The sequence below is a fragment of the Haematobia irritans genome, chromosome 5, assembly GCF_050003625.1.
Source record: "Haematobia irritans isolate KBUSLIRL chromosome 5, ASM5000362v1, whole genome shotgun sequence".
Lineage (NCBI taxonomy): Eukaryota > Metazoa > Arthropoda > Insecta > Diptera > Muscidae > Haematobia > Haematobia irritans.
In genome coordinates this window covers 175,774,894-175,794,952 of record NC_134401.1, presented here as the reverse complement: position 1 = coordinate 175,794,952, position 20,059 = coordinate 175,774,894, and the positions used below count along the sequence as shown (strand labels likewise).

The window sequence follows — 20,059 nt, the reverse complement described above, 5'->3', positions numbered from 1 at the left end:
ATTGTTTTTAAACAGCTGATGACAGTGTTGCATATTTTTAGAGATGTTCTGGATAAGCGAGTACTCTGTTTTCTTTTAGTCCTTCACGGCTTAGGGTATCCAGTGCTAAAAGAAAACAACCCTAATATTATTTTCCTATTATCTAATTTTTACAATTTTAAAAACTTTTGCGCTCCAACCAGGGATTGAACCTGGGTTTGCTGGCACCATAAGGAATAACATTCTAATTGCTTTTCGAGATTTTCTTTATTAGTATGAACGAAAAAATAAGAAACGCAGGTTCAAATCTCACCAGCGGCAATTTTTTATCAAATATTTTTCTAAAAAAATATTTTATTTATGTTACGCATCGTTTTTATACCCTTCACCACTACTGTGGTACAGGGTATAATAAGTTTGTGCATTTGTATGTAACGCCAAGAAGGAGTAATCATAGACCAACCTTTTAGTATACGGATCGGCTTAGAATTAAATTCTGAGTCGATTTAGCGATGTCCGTCTGTCCGTCCGTCTGTCTGTCCGTCTGTCTGTCTGTTGATGTATTTTTGTGTGCAAAGTACAGCTCGCAGTTTTAGTCCGATTGTCCTAAAATTTGGTATAGGGTCCTGTTTCGGCTCAAAGACGATCCCTATTGATTTTGGAAAAAATCGGTTCAGATTTAGATATAGCTCCCATATATATTTTTCACCGATCTGGTCATAATTGGCGTGTATATCAACCGATCTTCCTCAAATTCCGTACATCCGAATATTTTATAAGTCTCGAAAAACTTGCAAAATATCAGCAAAATCGGTTCAGATTTAGATATAGCTCCCATATATAGCTTTCGCCCGATTTACACTCATATGACCACAGAGGCCAATTTTTAACTCCGATTTAGTTGAAATTTTGCACAGGGAGTAGAATTAGCATTGGTTGAAATCGGTTCAGATTTAGATATATCTCCCATATATAGCTTTCGCCCGATTTACACTCATATGACCACAGAGGCCAATTTTTAACTCCGATTTAGTTGAAATTTTGCACAGGGAGTAGAATTAGCATTGTAGCGTGCCAAATTTGGTTGAAATCGGTTCAGATTTAGATATAGCTCCCATATATATGTTTTTCTGATTTCGACAAAAATGGTCATAATACCAACATTTTCCTTGTAAAATCGCCACTGCTTAGTCGAAAAGTTGTAAAAATGACTCTAATTTTCCTAAACTTCTAATACATATATATCGAGCGATAAATCATAAATAAACTTTTTCGAAGTTTCCTTAAAATTGCTTCAGATTTAAACGTTTCCCATATTTTTTTACTAACATTGTGTTCCACCCTAGTGCATTAGCCGACTTAAATTTTGAGTCTATAGATTTTGTAGAAGTCTATCAAATTCTTCCAGATCGAGTGATATTTAAATGTATGTATTTGGGACAAACCTTTATATATAGCTCCCAACACATTTGACGGATGTGATATGGTATCGAAAATTTAGATCTACAAAGTGGTGCAGGGTATAATATAGTCGGCCCCGCCCGACTTTAGACTTTCCTTACTGGTTATTTTTTATTTTCGGCACATATTTTCGTATAAATATATTTTTTCCATTAAAAATCAACAAAAAAAATTTAAAATTCTCGTAATTTGCAAAACCTTCTCAAAAGAACTTCCATGGAAGCAAAAAAGTCAAACGGCACAGGTTCAAATCCCAGCGGGATGAATTTTTTTTATTATTATTTTTTTATTAATTTTCTATTGCTTTTATTTTCTATTTTTTTATTAGTTTTCTATTATTTTGTAAAATTTAAGTGTCACAAATTTGCACTTAAAATAGCCTGATTGCGTTCTTTCTAATACTTGTCCACAAGGACTGCATCGAAAGTAGAAAGAAATCATTGGGGGATACCAAGATGCGCTTTAGAAGAAATGTTTGTGTACTTGTCCAAAAGGACTGCATCGGAAGTGGAAAAAAATCATTGGGGGATCCCACGATGCTCTTTAGAAAAATGTTTGTGGACTTGTCCAAAAGTACTGCATCGGAAGTTGGAAAAACTCGATGGGGGATTCTGGGATTTGCTTTATAAGAAATGTTTGTGGAACAACTTCCAATTTTTTTTTTTTTGCTGGGTACTTCAACGTTATTCTTTTCGTCTTATCATGAAATATTAAAATTCAATTAAATGGCAATTTGTTTTCTTCTTTGGTTCGTAAATCATCTTGATTCTTAACGACTACATTTAATTAAATAGCTTAAGATGGGAAAAAATCCATTTATTGCACAATAAAAGTTTACTCAGTTTCATTGGAATAACGAGAGAAAAAGAAGGAGGAAGGAATATTCCGAAAAACCCAATTGTATCATTGAATTGTCCAAAGCCATTCAACATCTCAAATGTACACTTAACAACGTACTGATGATTTTTCCAATTCCTTTTGCGGGACTCACAAGGAGTTTCGTTTTCTAGCTATTAATTCGAGGGTTGAATGAGACACCGAAAAATATATAATACACAGTTTGTTAATTAAAATGTTAAATATTTACCAATTGATTCAATCCGTTTTTTTAATCGCATAAGAAATGGGTATTGTAATGAGAATTAAAGAGTCGACAATTTCCATATTTGGAAAAGTTGATTTTTCAACTTTTTAGAAACTTGGAAAAAGGTGAATTTCAATTTATGTAATTACTGAACATTCTACTTTTGATATCGCAACTTTTGAGTTTTTGATAAAATTTCAGCACACAATAGCTATACCAAATTTATTTTTAAATTCAAATCCAACTTTTCGATTTTTTTTTGTTATAAATCTATTAACCCAAAGTTGATTTTGATGAACATCAAAAAATGTTCAAACTATCGAAAAGTTGATCAGTCGACTTTGACCCTAATGAAACGATTAGTTTTTAAATCCCTCAATTAATAGAGTAATATCATTAATTTCAATTATAGATTAATTAATAATTAATTCATCATGAACTCAACACATACTCCACACAAGTGGTCAGAAAGACGTATGGTCTTTTGTATTGTTTTTAGCCATAATAATTTTTGTTTGTTCAATATTTCATATTTTTTAACTTTATTGAAATATTTATGGCATATCTGAAATTTTAAAGAATTTATTAAATAAATCATGTCCAAGTAATTGAAGGGGTATGTCCGTCCTTTCCTGCGACAATATTGATCCATTGACATTTAAAAAAAATTGACAGGACCAAGTACTTCGTTCAAGATAATATTGAAATATGTCCAATTTGTATTTGAAGTGCAGACTCGTGTAGTAAAAATATCCAAATGGCATTCAGGTGAACTGTGATAAGAGTATTCGTTCGTGGAACACTTTGAAATGGAATGCGTGTAATTAGTTTATTTCTTATGATTTTTTTTGTGGGAATTTATCTCATTTATGTATTTGTCCCCATGGCATATTGCTGTGTAATGTAATGTCACTGGAGATTCAGAGTTAAAAAAAAAAAACTTATTTTTTCTTTAACAATGTTTTGCTATTATTATTCACTATACTGTAAGAAATTTAAGCCAAATATAAAAGATAATGCAACTAATATTGTAATCCATAGAAAAAATCATGAACGACATCAACGTTTCAAAACGATCCATACATGAATGTAAATCAACGCACATGTAGTGTCAAACGGAGAACAGACGTTGTCAAATGTAATGGTTACGAATTCATAAAAAAAAATCTTCTACCGTGACATGAACCTGGATCGCCTACTCCATACGCGATAACAGTCGCCTTAGCACATTGCTCCGTCGACGGCGTCTAACGAATATTTTAAGACTTTTCATGGTCGTTCATGAAATCATGAACGCCCGTGGACGAAAACGTACACATTCCGCTGTTATTTTTCGTGAACGTTTCCGTTTTATTTTGTTACCGTCCGTTTACGATAAAGGACAAATTTCTTTTAAATAACGAACTTTTAAGAAAGTTTCCAATCTTTGTTTTAGAAGTTTGTCTCATTAATCTGGGATACTCAACTCTGAAATTTGTACCCCTATTTAATGTCGTACGTCTCTCAAATCTTCCGTAAACTATTTTGATTGCAAAAAAAAAATGAATAAATAAATAAAATGTTTGTGATAAGACTGAAGTCTTCAATCCTGTTATTAAAGGTCGAATAGCTCTAAATATTGGAAAAATATTATATTGAGGGGTTTTCATTCCCAATTTGGTTTTTTTCAATCGAACGAATCAATCAATTACTCAAGAAACTTTTGACATTTTGGAATCATATGACGATATGATTTTCACTGATTCCTTCCACATAACAATTATAACAGTAAGGTCTATGACTGGATTCTGGAACATTTTTGGTAATATTTTCACTTATTGTAAGAATCGCCGAGTCCACTGTATTGTATTCAAAGACGCAAGGGTGTACTAAACACTTCTGATTGCTTTAATTCTTTCAAATTTTGAAAGACATGCATAGAAGCATTTTTACTTTACTTCAGAGCTTGTTCGTGGAATGGACGAGCACTCAAGACTGAAACGACTCAAGAAATGATTCTGGGAAGAAAATTTCATTGAAATTTATAATTTTTTCATTGAAAAATGAAACGTTCTCATTAGGACAAAGACATTTTTTTGTTAATAGTATGGATATTATCGTCGTTTAACAGAAAATTCTCTAATATAACGATAAATTAATTTAATTTATTATTTACGAATTTGTTTCGATTTTTTTACAAAAAAAAAAAACATTTCAGAAATTCCGAAAAATGTTCCCATCAATTTCACTATTAGCCATAATTCTTTTTCCCAAATTAAGTTTCCATTTTCCAAATTAATGGTAGGTACAGCATTGATAGTCTCTAGTTCTCTTTCTTATCAATGGGTACTGCCCGATTTTTTGTTTAGCTCAACGGCGTTTGACATTGCGGTGAAACCACTTAGAGAAGCTTTGAAAAGCTCAGAAATATAACCAGCATTATTGAGATGGAAAATCCACCGATGAAAACAATTTTTGGTGATTGGTCAAAACTGGAATTGAAGCCATGACCCCTTGGCGGGTATGCTAACCATAGCACCAAAATATTAAAAGATAAAATGAAAATTTTATTTGTCTACAATTTTATTTCTGAAAAAAGTATTTTAATGTCCTCAAAAATGTTTCCAAATTTTTTTTTTTTTAATTTTGTACTTATTATATTTTTTTGGATCGTTACTAAAATACATAAGCTCAAAATTTTTACCTGTATGATATTTTTTTTAAATGAATTAATTCTATTATAGTGCTCCACTTGTTATTTTTTACTCCCTCTTTGGCAAACAGACAAATTTAGACTAATTTATTGTGATTGAGTTTTATCTTGTTTGTTTCCAAAAAAATATGTACAAATTTGTTAATTTGGCTGAAACGTGACATACAAGACGTCTCTTATTTTTCCATAATTAAGAGTTGCGTATAAACAAGGCTTCAAATTAATTAAATTCTAATCCACTTCTATAATGAAAAAAGCACACTGGAACAGTGAAACCACTGAGGGAATTTATTCTGTATAAAAAAATCATATAAACAGCAAAGGTAGTAAAAAATTTATGAAGCAGTTTGAACCAGTCAATTTACCCCATAGATGGGCGAAACTGTTTAGCTGTTATCTTTATTTAAGAGAGGGGGGAAGGGGGGCAGTTAAAATATGTGTTAATGTGTTTGTCGGCAATGGTGACAGCTAAAAGGTTCTCCACTGAAACATATGTCAATGTAAATGCCAAAAAAACGCTTTGTAAGAGACCGCATAGAATACATTTTATTATTGATAAAACAAAGTCATTAGCTCCACCAATCCAATCATAAAGATGCGAAATGTCTGAAGTCTTGGCTGTATATCAGGATATTAGGTAAACGTGTCAGTCATGGAATTTTGACAAATAACCATTAACTTGGCCATTGCACTTCCTTCTCTTCAAATTTGACATTTGCGTAGGGACACTCTCACCGAATCATTTGATTACACCCCACAAAACTGCAATGTAACATGAAATCCCTTCATTAAAAAGAGATCATCGTCTATGGGAATCTTTGTATTTAGGATATTTACCTAACAATAAGTGCCGAAAGAAAATATTACAAATACCAGTAAAGAGTTACATACACGGATGAAAAAGACTGTTTTTCATATGTTTGGCTATAAACATTATATGTGTGGAACACAAATTTTTAAACACAATATTTTTGAGTGCAAGCATATAATGTTCATAAACCAGCATAACATGTTTGGGACATATATGTTAATATGTTAGAACATATTATGTTTGGGACATAAAATGTTTGTAAATATAATATGCTTGGATGCAAACATATATTAATTTAGAAATAGCCTATAAACATATATGTGTTTAGTAGCTTGGAGCGCTATTTAACAGGGAGCGATATTGAATTAAGTTGGTGGTTGTTGCTTGTTATTACAAAATTAACATTTTATTTTTCCTACTTCTTTGATCCTTACAAACTGTGTGGTCCGCTGTTCGAATCCCCGTCCGGCAAAAGCTAAAATTTAAATAAAAAAAATCATAAAATTGAATAATTTCTTCTACAATGTTTGTATTACAGAAAAAGGTGCTAAGAACTAAAAAATCTCGTGGAAGTGAGAAAGATGTGGGGGAATATACAGTTAGGAAGAAACAAAATTTTGAGCATTCAGGTCGAAAACCTATGTTGTTAGTACCTATATTACCTGTTTATTTTCATAATTCATTATGATTGTAAATATATAAATAAATAAATAAAATTTTGAGCACAATATTGTTTTGGAGAATTTTTTTAAGCATATAATATTTTTGGGTGCAAAATGCTTCCAAACATATTATATGGTCACATAATAACATATTGTTTTTTGGAAGACAACATTATTGAATTTGGATGCAAAAATACAAAATGTTTGGAACTTAGACTACACGCACAGAAAAAACATGTTTGGACATGGTTGCCGCATCCATTTAATGCTTATTTAGAGTATGTAATTGTCGCGAAAACCATGTATTTTGTCTTTGTAAAAATAATTTTCGAGCGGAGAAAAATATATGTTGGCAATAAGCATTTAAATGGTTCTCAAATGCCGCAAACATGTTCTATTATTTAAATGATAGAATTTGAGACCATTATATGGTCAGGAAAATCATGTATCTGACCATTCAATTTTTTTACTTTTTTGCAGAGAAAAAAATATTTTTATAGTTTACGTATAGACATGTCTACAAGCATTACATGGCCATAAAGACCATGTACATTGTTTTCGTGACCATTTAATTTTTTAATTTTTTTGCAGCGACAAGAATTTTATAAAAACATTGAGCAGGTACACACGATTTTCATTTTGCGCGTCAGTCGTGTGTTGATTGTTTCTTGGAATGGACGGAGAATACGGAATTATTGTGTTTTGTGTTAATTTATTTATTCAGAAATGGCACGTGGTTTTATGTGAATACAAAAAAGGAAAGTGTAATTGAAAAAAATATACCTGGTTTTTGTTCTGCATTTTGATATATGGTATAATTTATTTTTATTTGCAGTTACATGATGTCTGCGTTTGTACATTTGATGGTCACGAAGTAAATATGGAATGATTACTTATTGTTGAAATTGAACCAAACTAGAGTGTGTAAAAATATGTGAAGTTTGCTTGCACGACATTATAAATACAAATAAACAATGAATTAGTTTATAAATAAATAAAAACAAATAAATAAAGTTGATTTTGTGTTTTCTTTTCTCAAGTGGCGTCCTTTTTTCGACGACGAAAAAAGTTTTTTCATAAAAATCAAAACATTTTAGGTTGTGACCATGTTCTTTTAACTAGAAGAAAAACATTTTTGACGAATAACATAACATTTTAGATCGTGACCATTGTCTTTTAATGGAAACAAAATTCTTTTTATCAATATAATAACATTTTAGATGAGGACAATTGTATTTTTCTTAGAACCATGTTCACTGAGCCAACATGGTTGCAGGTTAAAATGTTACATGGTCGCCGCAAAAATAGCTGCTATCATATTATTTTGCTCTTCGAATATGATTGTGGTAATCATGTTTCTTCTCTGCGTGTACCCAAACATATATTATTTAGACCAATATGCTTTCAAACATATTATATATTGGAAGATATCAAACATATAAATGTTTGGGCAATACCCAAAAATGTATATGCTTGAAGCAAAATATGTTTGGGAGTATATGTTACAGAAGCGATTTTTTGTGAGCGTGTAGTACAAAAGACCAAAAATAAACCAGCAAAAACTGGGTAAGCACTAGCGATTCTTTCAGTAATACCGGTAATCAAAAAGTTACTACTTGCAGTATTAACTCGGATTTAAAAATAATAATATCTTGAGGTCCGTGTTCGGCTCTACAGTTGGCACCGTTAATAGTAGCGAAAAGTAATGCTAAATTACATTTCAGAAAATATTATTAATTGATAATGCCAATAAAATATGTCCTAGTTTCCTAAAGTTATATATTACATAATATGCTTGCGAAGAAGTACTTATTTTTTGACTGCTGGTATGCTTGCACCGAAGTACTTTCCTCCAATGACATGCACGTGTAAAAGTATTACTGCTGATATATGTACGAGGAAGCTGTTACCAATTTGCCGCAGGCATACTTGTACTCATACCTGGTAATACGAGTTTTTGCTGGGAAAAAGAAGTCATTGTCATATATACAAGAGGAGGATGTGGCGTGACAAAATCATTAATTTATTGCACATTGCGAGTAATAAATGGAAACTGCATTTTAATGTTCTGAAAAACAAAATCCATTTATTGATCCTAAATAAGAATTTGATTATCGTAAACAAATACATAGGTCGAAGAATATAAAGTAAGCTTGTATGGCATCAATAATTAAGAATAGTTGTAATATTTGCGACCAACCCAAACAAAACTGGAAGAAACACAAATATCAGATGTGTTATGTGTACCCATTGGAAATAAAAAAAATATTATAATAAAGACCGACTTGATAATACAAAGAAGGACTCGAGGATGCACAATATATAATGGATGTTTTCAATACAGTACATCTTTGTGCCAAACTTGAAGTAAATCAAGGTGAAATTTTGACGTTTGGGATCAATTAAGTGCATATCGGGAGAAAAATACATGAGAGCTATATCTAAATGTGATATCCACCAAATTTGGCACGTATAGCTGGAATGTTAATTATGCTCACCGTGTAAAATTTCTCGTAGTAAAACTTTGGCCTCTGTGGTCACATTTGTGTAAATCGGACAAAGGATATATACTCGTATGGCAGCTATATCTAAATCTGAACCGATTTCAACCAGATTTAGCACGCTTGAAATACTATCAATTGTACTCTTCGTGCACAATTTGAATCAAATAAGTGTGAAACTCGGACTTCTGGAGCCTTATAAGTGTATATCGGGCGAAAGATATATATTGGAGCTATATCTAAATCTGAACTGATTTCTTCCAAAATCAAAATGCTTCTATTCTGACCCAATACACATACTTGTGCAAAAATATGTTCTAAAGCAGACTGGTGCAGGGTATAAATATTCACGGTTACAGTGGGCGGGTCGATCTAAAAACTTCTATGAGCTGTTCGAACGTTATATACAGAATGTGTTTCAAATTTTTAACGTACAAGTCCATTCTTGTGACGTTTGCCTCTGAATCCGGTCGTTGGCCCCAGAGCGCAGTGGTGAACCGATTCCAGGTTTAGCTTAATGGGAAGGGACCTTCTTTTGATGCCCAGATTCAGATTGGCAAAAAAACAACTTTGGTTAGAATGCTGCCATGCATTTTGAGGTGGTTCGAGAAGTGCTTTTTACAATGTGCCGATTCAGCACATTCGATTCTATGTTTAACCCTTTCACTACCGAAATAAACCTAATGATAAAAACTTTTATTTTCTGTTTTTATTTGTACTAACAGCATGTAGAAAAAAACTGTCATTTTGAAAACCTACCTCAATTTCTTCAAGAGCTATATGAGCTTGTTCTTAAAACTTGATTCTTGAATTGTGACCGAATGGCCTTACGAAAATAAGCGCTATTTGGCCTATAATATCTTGCAAAGTGTAAGAAAACATACAAAAAAGAACCCGTAAAAATATCAGCTATAGTTTTTGTATAAATGTCCATTTACTAGAAACATACAGTACAAAAGTTGTCTCAAATTTTCGTATTTTTAGTTCATTGTTAAAGAATTTTTTAAAAATGTATCATTAGATTAAAGCCTCTACTTTAAAATAACATCGAGAAATAAATCGAAACTAGGTGGGAAAATAGAATTTGGTGTCTTTTTCGAATGTCCTTCTTAGTGGACATCGGTAGTGAAAGGGTTAAATAAAAAGCATTCGCATACCGTAGCGACTATCGAATTTTAACATTACCGAACACCGGATTTGGTGAGCCACATTCAGGTGCCCCATGTCCAGACTACCATGGTCCAAGTCAGAGTAGTGTTGGTCATTGTTTAAGACCAACCTGAAGGAATATCTTCATCGTTTCTTGACTTTCGACGAAATAGAGATTCACTAGTAGAAATATAGATTCACTGCACCGTTACAACTGTGGATCCTACTCGGCAAACGTTCTGTCAAAATAGCCAAAAAAGTGTAGGAAAAATCTGGGATTGATATGATCCACGTTGACTACCTACAGAAGGGTAAACAATCACAGGTATTAAGCCGAAATATTAAGAGGATTTGTCAAATTGCGAATGTTACGAACTACAGCTCCTTCTATCGTTTTCTCCAGAGGGCCACCTTTGCCAATTTAAAGAAGGGTCTCACTGAGAACAAATATCTGCCGAATAACAAGGCCATCGACACTAATGTGGGAAAAATGGCAAATTTCTGTATGTAAAGAACGAACGAAAGAGCACGTTCGACTATGAGGATCAGGTGAAAAATCTGCACTTTTCCTAAACATTCCTTCTATATTTCTGAGTTAAGAAGATGAATGTTAAGAAGATAAATGAGCTAAGAAGATGAAAGACCACCACAAATATGTTAAGTTTAAAGGAAAGTTTCTTTAAAACAAAGTGCATAAAATTTTTAGATAAAAAAAAACATTTTTTTCTTAATTGGAAATGGACACAACTCCACAAAAAATGGATTCTTTGTATATATCTGGAATCCATGTTTTCATAAACAACCCAAAAAAGCTTTGTATTTTAAGTCATTTAGTCCCATTTACGACACAAGCAGTATTCTGACAGTTTCACAACAAAATGCCATCAGAGAACTTCCTCAAAGTGCAAGCTCTTAGCCATCGTTGTGACCCAAAAATGATTAACAAAAATAAAAGCAGATACTCTTCCATTTGACCCCTCTTTTTGGGAAGTACCACTTGAACTATGTTAATTTTAAGTTAAAAGAGTGCATTGCCGTGGTGGTTCATAGCGAAGCACAAAACATTCGACGACAAAATGAATCCATTTAAGTCCTTGTTGTTCCGAGGGAATATGCTGAGGGTCATCCATTTCGAATGCCTGCAGCATTTGCTAGACTCTGATTTCAGTTTTATTTAAATTCGTTCATCATCGTGTGATTGGGATACACTCAGTCAGTTTTCCATCGGCATGGCCTGACTGAGCATGATGACATTCACTTTGTACAACGACACATAAACTCCATAGAGTTTTATGACCTTTTAGCATAGGTCAAAAACGCTGACCTTGTTTTGCTGATTTGTGGACCATTGGACGCTGTGACATATGAAATGTGACAAATGTGAAATTTTCAATTAATTACATTTCCCTGGCTCTGGTGATTGTTTTTAATGCCGTTATTGTTGTTGTTGTTGTTGTCATCATCATCGGTTGTGGGTTAATGTGTTGACGTTGCGGGACATCGATATACCCCCGATGGCAGTTCCATTCGCAAATATTTACTACGAAACATTTGAGGATATGTGCGGGTATGGCAATTTTATGGATGTTATTTTTATGGGTTTCCATTAAAAATATTATACGCATTTAAACCGCAACAATATTGTGAGGCCCCCACCATGAGAATGGAAGGGGGTGTGGGATTTTGTGGGGAATAAGATGTCCTACATTTAAAACTTGATCAAGTTAGTGAGGGTGCGATACAAAGTAATGAGGACCCAAATTGAATTTTATACTTCAAAATTGAGTGCTGCCACAGGAGTGAGGTGAGGTAGATGGTGATAGTTTACCTAAATGCCGTAGGCATCAGCATAGACCTAATCTTAGAAACTTCTCCTTCTCTTAAATAGTTTAAATGTAAGCAAATTGATAGAGGTTGCCAATATATCTGTGTAAACATATTAACAGATTTATGTAAATGTGTGCGTGTGTACATAGAACAGCTGACGAAGGAAATAGAAAATATGCCTTACAGAAGGCCTTCTTTAGTTGTAATAGTTGTTAACTTTTAAGCACATACTCGAAGTTATACACATTATTCCCAAAATTATTTTTAACGTGACTCATGCATGATTAAGGGACATGGCAATTTTGCATCACGTGCATTTTCCTCGTCTTGTCCTCTGAAGGAGGAGGGAGTTATGTAAGAACCAACAGACAAACCAATCAATAATGGAGATCGATTAAAGTGGTGATAAAATCTAGAGACTATGTGCCAGTTTGCATTCACAGAAATGAATTTTTTCAGATTCAATCACGAATTTATTTGACACAATTACTTTTCTAATTGAAATTACTTCATTCACAAATTGAATTGAAAATTAAAAATCAATTAATTTTTTAATTGCAAATTGCAGGCTATCAATTATTTGTTGTTGATTTATTTATTTATAGATATTTTTTGTTTTTGTTTGTGAATTTCCAGTTTATAATTATAGTTGGAGTTTTCGTTGGATTTGAGCCAACGTTTAATTATCCTATTAACTAAGTTTTTTTTTATTTAGAATTATTTGTAAATTTATTTAAAATAATAATTGTGACAATTCATATTTTAATTCAAAACGTAAAAAGATCATTTTCAATCAATCATTTTCTTAACTGGCTTTATATTTTAATTTGATTAAAAAGTTAATTGTATCAGTTAATTGATTAAGTATTAAATTTAAATTTAATTATCTTTGTAATTATTGTGAAATATTGTGGTGATATTTTATTCTGTGTTGGCGTATATGTGTGGTATGAACTACAAACTCGTACAAGGTTGCCTCAGCTAAGAAAAAAATTCTATAAAAATAACAGAAGACGCTCGAGTCGAAATTGTCGCATTCTTTTCATAGCTTCAGAAGTAATTATTTGGAGATTTTTCTATTGGTGATTTCGTTTGGGAAAAAAGTATTGCACAATGTTGCCGAAACCCCCCTGTAAAAACTACACCGTTTGCGATTGAAAACGAACGTAAATGTGCAACTTAGAAATTTTGATTTTATTCGGTTTTTCTTTTTTATTAAATAGAAAATAATTATTCAAGCTTGACATCGTTTTTTGTATGTATTAGTTTCTTTATTCTTCGATATTTTGCACTTATGTTGTGCTACACTGATACAAAATAAAACTAAAAAACAAGTGCCTTGTAAACAAAAGGAAATTCACGAAAAATATAAAACATTTGCTTTTTGCATTTTGATTTTATTTTATAAATATTTAATATCGACTTTATTATCGCGGCACTAAACAATTGAAATGCTTCCTCTTGGTAAATTAATCAGCTGTGGTGAAGAATTTGAAAAGCAACCACAATACTCGCATCATGTATGTCTTTTGTATTTTCAATAACGCTGTTATTTAGGTCGAAGATTAGAAGCGTCTTCAATAGCTGTTTGAGAGTGTAATAATCTAATTTTGGTCTTGCGATGCGTAACACCCGGTCAATCGAACGTGCACATTTTCCAATCGAACAAAAATTTTCGATTTATGGGGGTAAGGTGTAAAATATGCAACATATATTTTTTGTTAAGAAAACAGTTCAGCAAATACTCAATTCGTTCACAAGTGTCTTCACATTTCAAATATCATAAAATCTAGATTTTTTTATATTGAACATGAAGTGCCAGAAATAAAACAAAACAAATGAAAAAAGCCCAAACGCCAATAAGACGACAATAAAACTTTACACTGAATTTGTGCCCTTAAAATACGAATGCGAGTTTTGCCTACAAAGAAGGCTCTTTATTCTCACTGGGAATTTATCACAATGGACTGAATAGTCTAAGTGAGCCTGAATCTTAATCGGGCTGCTACTTTAACCTTCTCACTGTTAGGAGATTCGAAAGTGGGTATATGTACATAAAAAAGTTCTTATCTTTCTTTTATTAAAAATGTACAGTAAATAAATTTCACATGCAAAAAAATGTATTACAACCCATTTGTCATAATTCCTTGTTTTATTTCATTCGAATCATTTCGTACTATTGACGAACGTTTGCATTGCCTCAGTGAACATATTTCAATGAACTATCGTTGCGCAGTTGAAAACCATACAATTTTCTAGTACGAAAACCAATTGAATTTATGCTTGGAGTCATTCGGCAAAGACAAACCTTATTTGTATTCTTATCCTAAACTTGGCCTATAAAATCGATGCAGAACAGTGTGCAATGAAGACATCTTAGACATCTTCGAGAGGGCCTCGCCAAATTACATCGCTGGCATTGCTGAGCGTTGAATGCGTATCACTCTATGTTTGTTTGTTTGTTTATGCGATTGGTATGTAAAGGCTTTTATTTTATGTTGTTGCCTATAATAAATATGGACTCATGGTGTTGTTGTTGTTGTCGATGATAGTGAGTTTTCTAATTGGTATTGCAGTGTACACTTACCCTTAGAGTTAAAAATAGGAAATTACAAATAAATGAAATTTATCACAATTGATTCGTTGTAGTTAAGGGAACTCTTGATGGCACTACCAATGACGTTAGTGCGTCGACTTCTGTTGCCGCTGCTATCTCAACTTTTACTCCTTGTGCTAGGAGGGATGCTAGGTATGAGAAGGTTGATGTCGTTTTTGCTAGTGGTACTGGGGAATTTGCTGATATTGCCTCTTTTGTTGCTGCTACAACAAATATCGCTTTAAGTTGTCGTCTTGTTGATGACGATGATGGTGGTGGTGATGGTTGTGTTGATGTTAATGTTAATGGTGCTGTTACAGTTGTATTTGTTGTTGATGCTGGTGGTGCTAATGATTTTGTTGGAGTTGTTGCTTTTGATATGGCTGTAAGTAATGGGGTTTTTGTTGTTGTTGCTACTGCTAGTGCTGCTGCTGATGTTACTCTTCTAATTTGTATCAGATATGTGTGCATATTAGACCTGACGCCTCCCGCAACTGCTACAGTGACAACGGTTGGCGCCAGCATTTCCGCCGTCACAGCACCGTTAAGCACCTATTTCCGCTTGCGTGTCTGTAGGACGTGTTGGAAGAAATTCGTCCTCCCTCCGTCGACAGTTGTTCACTTTAATGTCACAATGACCGTTGTCCGTGCGGTACGAGTTGACCGTTTGAGATGCTTTTGCAAGTGGTTTTTATGAGTATTGCCCATCCACTACTAACTTGGCTCACTGACACACAAACACACGAACACACGTATTCATTAAATTACACACTTTGTGGCCTAGTCTCTGTAATGCGTGCTTGCGTGTGTGCGTTTTAACCAAGCTCCTCTATCCTCTGAACTCAATGGTCTATGATGAACTTTTGTTTTTTTTTTATTATTTTATTATGAGGAGCGAGTTTGTTTCCAGGATGTTTTTAAGTTGATTGGATTCTGATGACACTAATCACACAAACAAACCAATGACGACTAAACAATTCAATAGGATTCGATCCTTGCAATTTCAAATAATAGGCCAAAATAAAAACAACGAACACACACTTACACACACACACCCGTCAAATAACGAACATACTCTAGCGATACGGGACGGGTGGGGGTGGATGATGGCGGATAATAAAAAACGCGTTTATTGCAAATTGCTTGTTGTTGCTTTTTCTTTAATGAAGGCAACGCGACGAAAATTTCAAATTGAATTTTTTGTTGTTGTTTTGGTTTTGTTTTTTTTTGTTTGGTCACAGGCGAGGGCTAATACGGGTGAAGAGTGTAACCTACTAAGTGCCAGCTCAGGAGAGCAAGCACTAAACGCGGCCCGATATGTATCCCAAACCAATATACACTGACGACCACTGCCGTTTTCCGTTTGTGGCCCGTTCCGTTTGTTAATGAGGTTTCCGTTTTCCCGTGTGATGGAGCGTCGTTGCGCGTCCTACATGAAATAGTCAGTCAAGTCAGTCTATCCCACTACAACTAAGGTGATGAGCGACACTCTTCTTTTACTGTTCCTTCTTCGTTTCGCGTACCGATGATGACTGCGCTGAAGACGTAGCTGTTGTGGTTGATGATGGCAATGGCAATGGACGGATGGATAGATTTCGTCGTTCGCTGTCACTAGCTCTGCCACTGCCGCCTTTTGATGTCTGTGGTAAGGTTTGGTGTGGTGTATTCCGATATGGAATGTGCCGTGGTTACTTTTCAGTGTCGAGGAACGTTAACGTTTGTTCTTGTGTTCTTACTCTCAGAGCTCTATTGTGCTCTGTAAGTATTTAGTTTTGGGGGTATACTGAAGCTAGTTGCTTGTCCGCCTGTTGGACGCTCTGCCTTCTCGTGGTTTGCACGGTGGTTGTTGCTGTCGTTGAGAATGTTTTGCTGATTTTCCCCCTTTTGTTATGGTTTTTCCGTTAATGCTTTGGCATTTTCCCATTCCCAGAGTTCCTGTGCGTGCGTGTGTGCACAAATATTTCTTCTGTATTACTGCTCCTGCTGTTGTTGTGCTCAAACTTTCATTTGTGCATTTGCACAAGTCTTTTTCCCTTACTTACTGTTCTTGCTCGTCTACATTAAATTGGTCCTCTAACTCTCTTCTGTTGTGCAGTTGTTGTGTTTCCCTCCTTTGCACCTTTGTACTATTGTTTTGCGATGGCTCTTTTGCTAGCTTGAGCTGAAATTCACCACTTGGCAGCGTAAACTGTTCCCAATGAATGAAAATCTAAAATGAAAAGCGTACAAGAGGAAAATATTCCTTCCGTTCGGCGGCGCGTCTATTGTGTTTGCATACGAAAATCGTTTGTATAGCGGCCGAAATGCGAACACCGACTGAAACACTCTCTTCATATGAAAACACTCGTCTCGCCACAACACCGGTTGGCTCGCCACTGAAACGTCTCTGCAAGCGACAGCAGTAAATATCTGCACAAATACTCGCTATTGTCAATGCCAGATGGGTCTTCAGCAATTAGGGAATTTGTGTTTATAGACAAGGGCGAAAAAAATATTTTGTGTGAAAATAAAAGATGTAACATTCATATAGTAGATATAGAATGACGTATAGGATTATACCATAATAAGACGATTAGGTTGAATATAGTTTTAGACTTTATTAGCCTTCGAAAAATAATCATTATAAAAATAGTAATCTCGTATCAGGTGACTAGATTAATTTTATTATAACCTCACCGCGTATTCCTCTGGTCAAAATTATGTAGCTAAACTTTGATTTCTTTATTCATGGACGACACTCATCGTTAAATTTTGTACATTCATTGTTTGTCTTCAATCATGAAATTAATTGATTCAATTAATTTTTGATTGAAATGTCTTCAATTATCAAAGTATCAAAGTCAATTAACATATTAATTGATCCTAATTTTTTGTGATTGATGTTTGTTTCAATTAAAAAATTTGAATCGATTAAATTTTTAGTTGAATATTTTTGAAAACTCAACTAAAGTTTTAATTGGAAAAATTTTCGTAATATTTCTTTCTGTATTGATGTTATAATTCGTGTTAAGAACCTCAATACAAAAAATCCAATAAAAATTAAACGCATTTTACTTTGTGTAAATGGACAGTTAAATATTGATTGATTATTTTAATTCAAATTTCATAAGTTTTATTTAGATTTCCAGTGATTGATTTTTTTCCTATCCGATAAAAATAAATTATAATTATATTAAAATAAAAAAAAATCTAGCAGTTTTATTTGAAACATTTTCTTTAAAAACAGATACTGTTCAATATCATATTACTGTCGGTCATAATTTTTCAGAGACATGATCTAAAATAGGACATCATGGTACACAGTAATAAACAAAATAAAAAATGTAGTATTTGCATAAAGTTCGTAAATCCCATTTAAGCAATTTTATTTCGAGCATTTAAAATTTTTTATTTTTTTATTTTTTATGTTTAATTAATATTATATTTATTTCCTAGAGTTGCATTGACCAAATTTTAATAATTTTTCAGTTTAAGTTTCTCTCATTAACATATTTGTGAATATTTCAAATGCGAAGAGAGAATTTGGGCATTTGCAAAATAACACCACCAATTGAGATAAGTGTGGCAACACTCTCTGCTCCCATGTATCCAATATAAACAAATCAACAACACGAAATGTACATGGAGTACATCCAGCCACTGGATACCATGCTCTGCTCTCTAAACGTAAATTATTCTTTTACAGGCATTTGGACCACATTAGGACCTTAATTGAAGCATAAAAGAGAGCCTTCATGGGATATTTGTGTGCGTGTGTAAGCATGGATGTGAGTGTGTGTGTGTGCTTGTGTTGTTCGCCTGTAAGTGTACATAAATGTGGGTTATCGGCCTTCTTAAGCCATGTTGATAAACCATCGATAAACACTCTTTATCTTGAATGTAGTACATGTGAAAGGAGTTACCCGAACGAATTAGATCCCAGGAGAATAGATTCCATGGCCATAGATGACACTGGTTCACAGAGATCAAATAGTGATTTAATTAATTTTTATGGGAAACGAAATCATATATTTTACCTGGTCATATATACCGCGGAAAATCATTATAAAATAACATATAATATATATATACAGAATTTCATATAATATATATACATAATTCCATATAATATATACAAAATTCGATGATAGCAGTTAAGAATGCAAACTAAAATACAATAAATATTAGAACACACTATGATGTGCATCATATGGGTGTATCTTATTCCCGCGAGAATTGTAGAGTTAGGTAAAGTTGTAGCTCTTTATTTCAAGCCCACTTAGACTATTCTGATAACACAGTGGTGATTTTTTTCTCTTATCACTGAGTGCTATCCGATTGGTGAAACCACTTTGGTGTTTATGCAAAACTGGAATTGAACCTATGATCCTTCGCACCACGGTGGTAGGAGTAAAAGTCGTAGCACGTATTCGATTTCATCAAACATATAGTATGTGAAAATGTGGTAAATAAAAGGATAAAGGATACGTTGGAGCCCACTAAAAGCATGGTTTAGGCATATGTTATGACATTTTTATGAAAATATCTTCATGTTTATGGAATGTTTTATTTTTTTCTCGATGTACCTCTGATAGGAGAAGTATTACCATTGCAGGATATCCTCTCAGTATTTCTTGAGTTCTTCAAGCTCATTAGTACTGAGTATCGAGTACCTGGGTCCCGATAGTTGGCCTGTAACGCACATTCTGTTACTAAGCACTTCAAACACCAGCCCCTTTTTGATTCTAGCATGGAATTAATTTCCAATTATATTTCCATCTCTTAGTTCCCATATTCCGTAGCATTTATTTTAATTGAATTGATGGCTAATTTGAAACATCATTCGGTCCTATTAGGGTTAAATCAAATCAAGATGTCCGTTAAGTGCATTGTTTGATTAGAATTGTATCCAATTTTGTTTTTACATCGCAATGCCAAAAACAGAAAAATAAATAAAAATGAAAAACATTGCAAACAAACAGAAACATGTGTTCCTCCCAGTTGATGGTGTTGTGTTTTTTCGCTATTGTTGTTGATGATGGAGCAGTGGTTTGCCGTTCATCCCCAAGATCGGCTACAGTGGCGGCGTCTTTTTGTAAAATTTTAAATAAACAACATTTTGTTTGTTTTATTTTCCCATTTAGAGGGGGGCGATGGTGGAGGGTTCTATGTTTGCATTGCGATTGCCACTATGCCACCTCTAATACCTCCATGGTACATTGAGCATTTCTTCGAGTATTCATTTGTGTTCTGTGATGCAGCAATCGATGAGTATAAGTCAGTTACATTTATTCATTCCATCCACAATCAAAATGGAA

General features: G+C 33.5%; 1 protein-coding gene across 1 annotated transcript in view; it reads right to left on the bottom strand.

Moving 5' to 3' along the window:
* The window catches only part of KCNQ (KCNQ potassium channel), an 82,781-nt gene extending 67,890 nt beyond the window's left edge, over positions 1 to 14,891 (bottom strand). Inside the window, exon 1 of the mRNA XM_075313319.1 lies at positions 14,754 to 14,891. The gene's annotated coding sequence lies outside the window, so the exon portion shown is untranslated. The remainder of the gene's footprint in view (positions 1 to 14,753) is intronic.
* Positions 14,892 to 20,059: the final 5,168 nt, after the last annotated feature.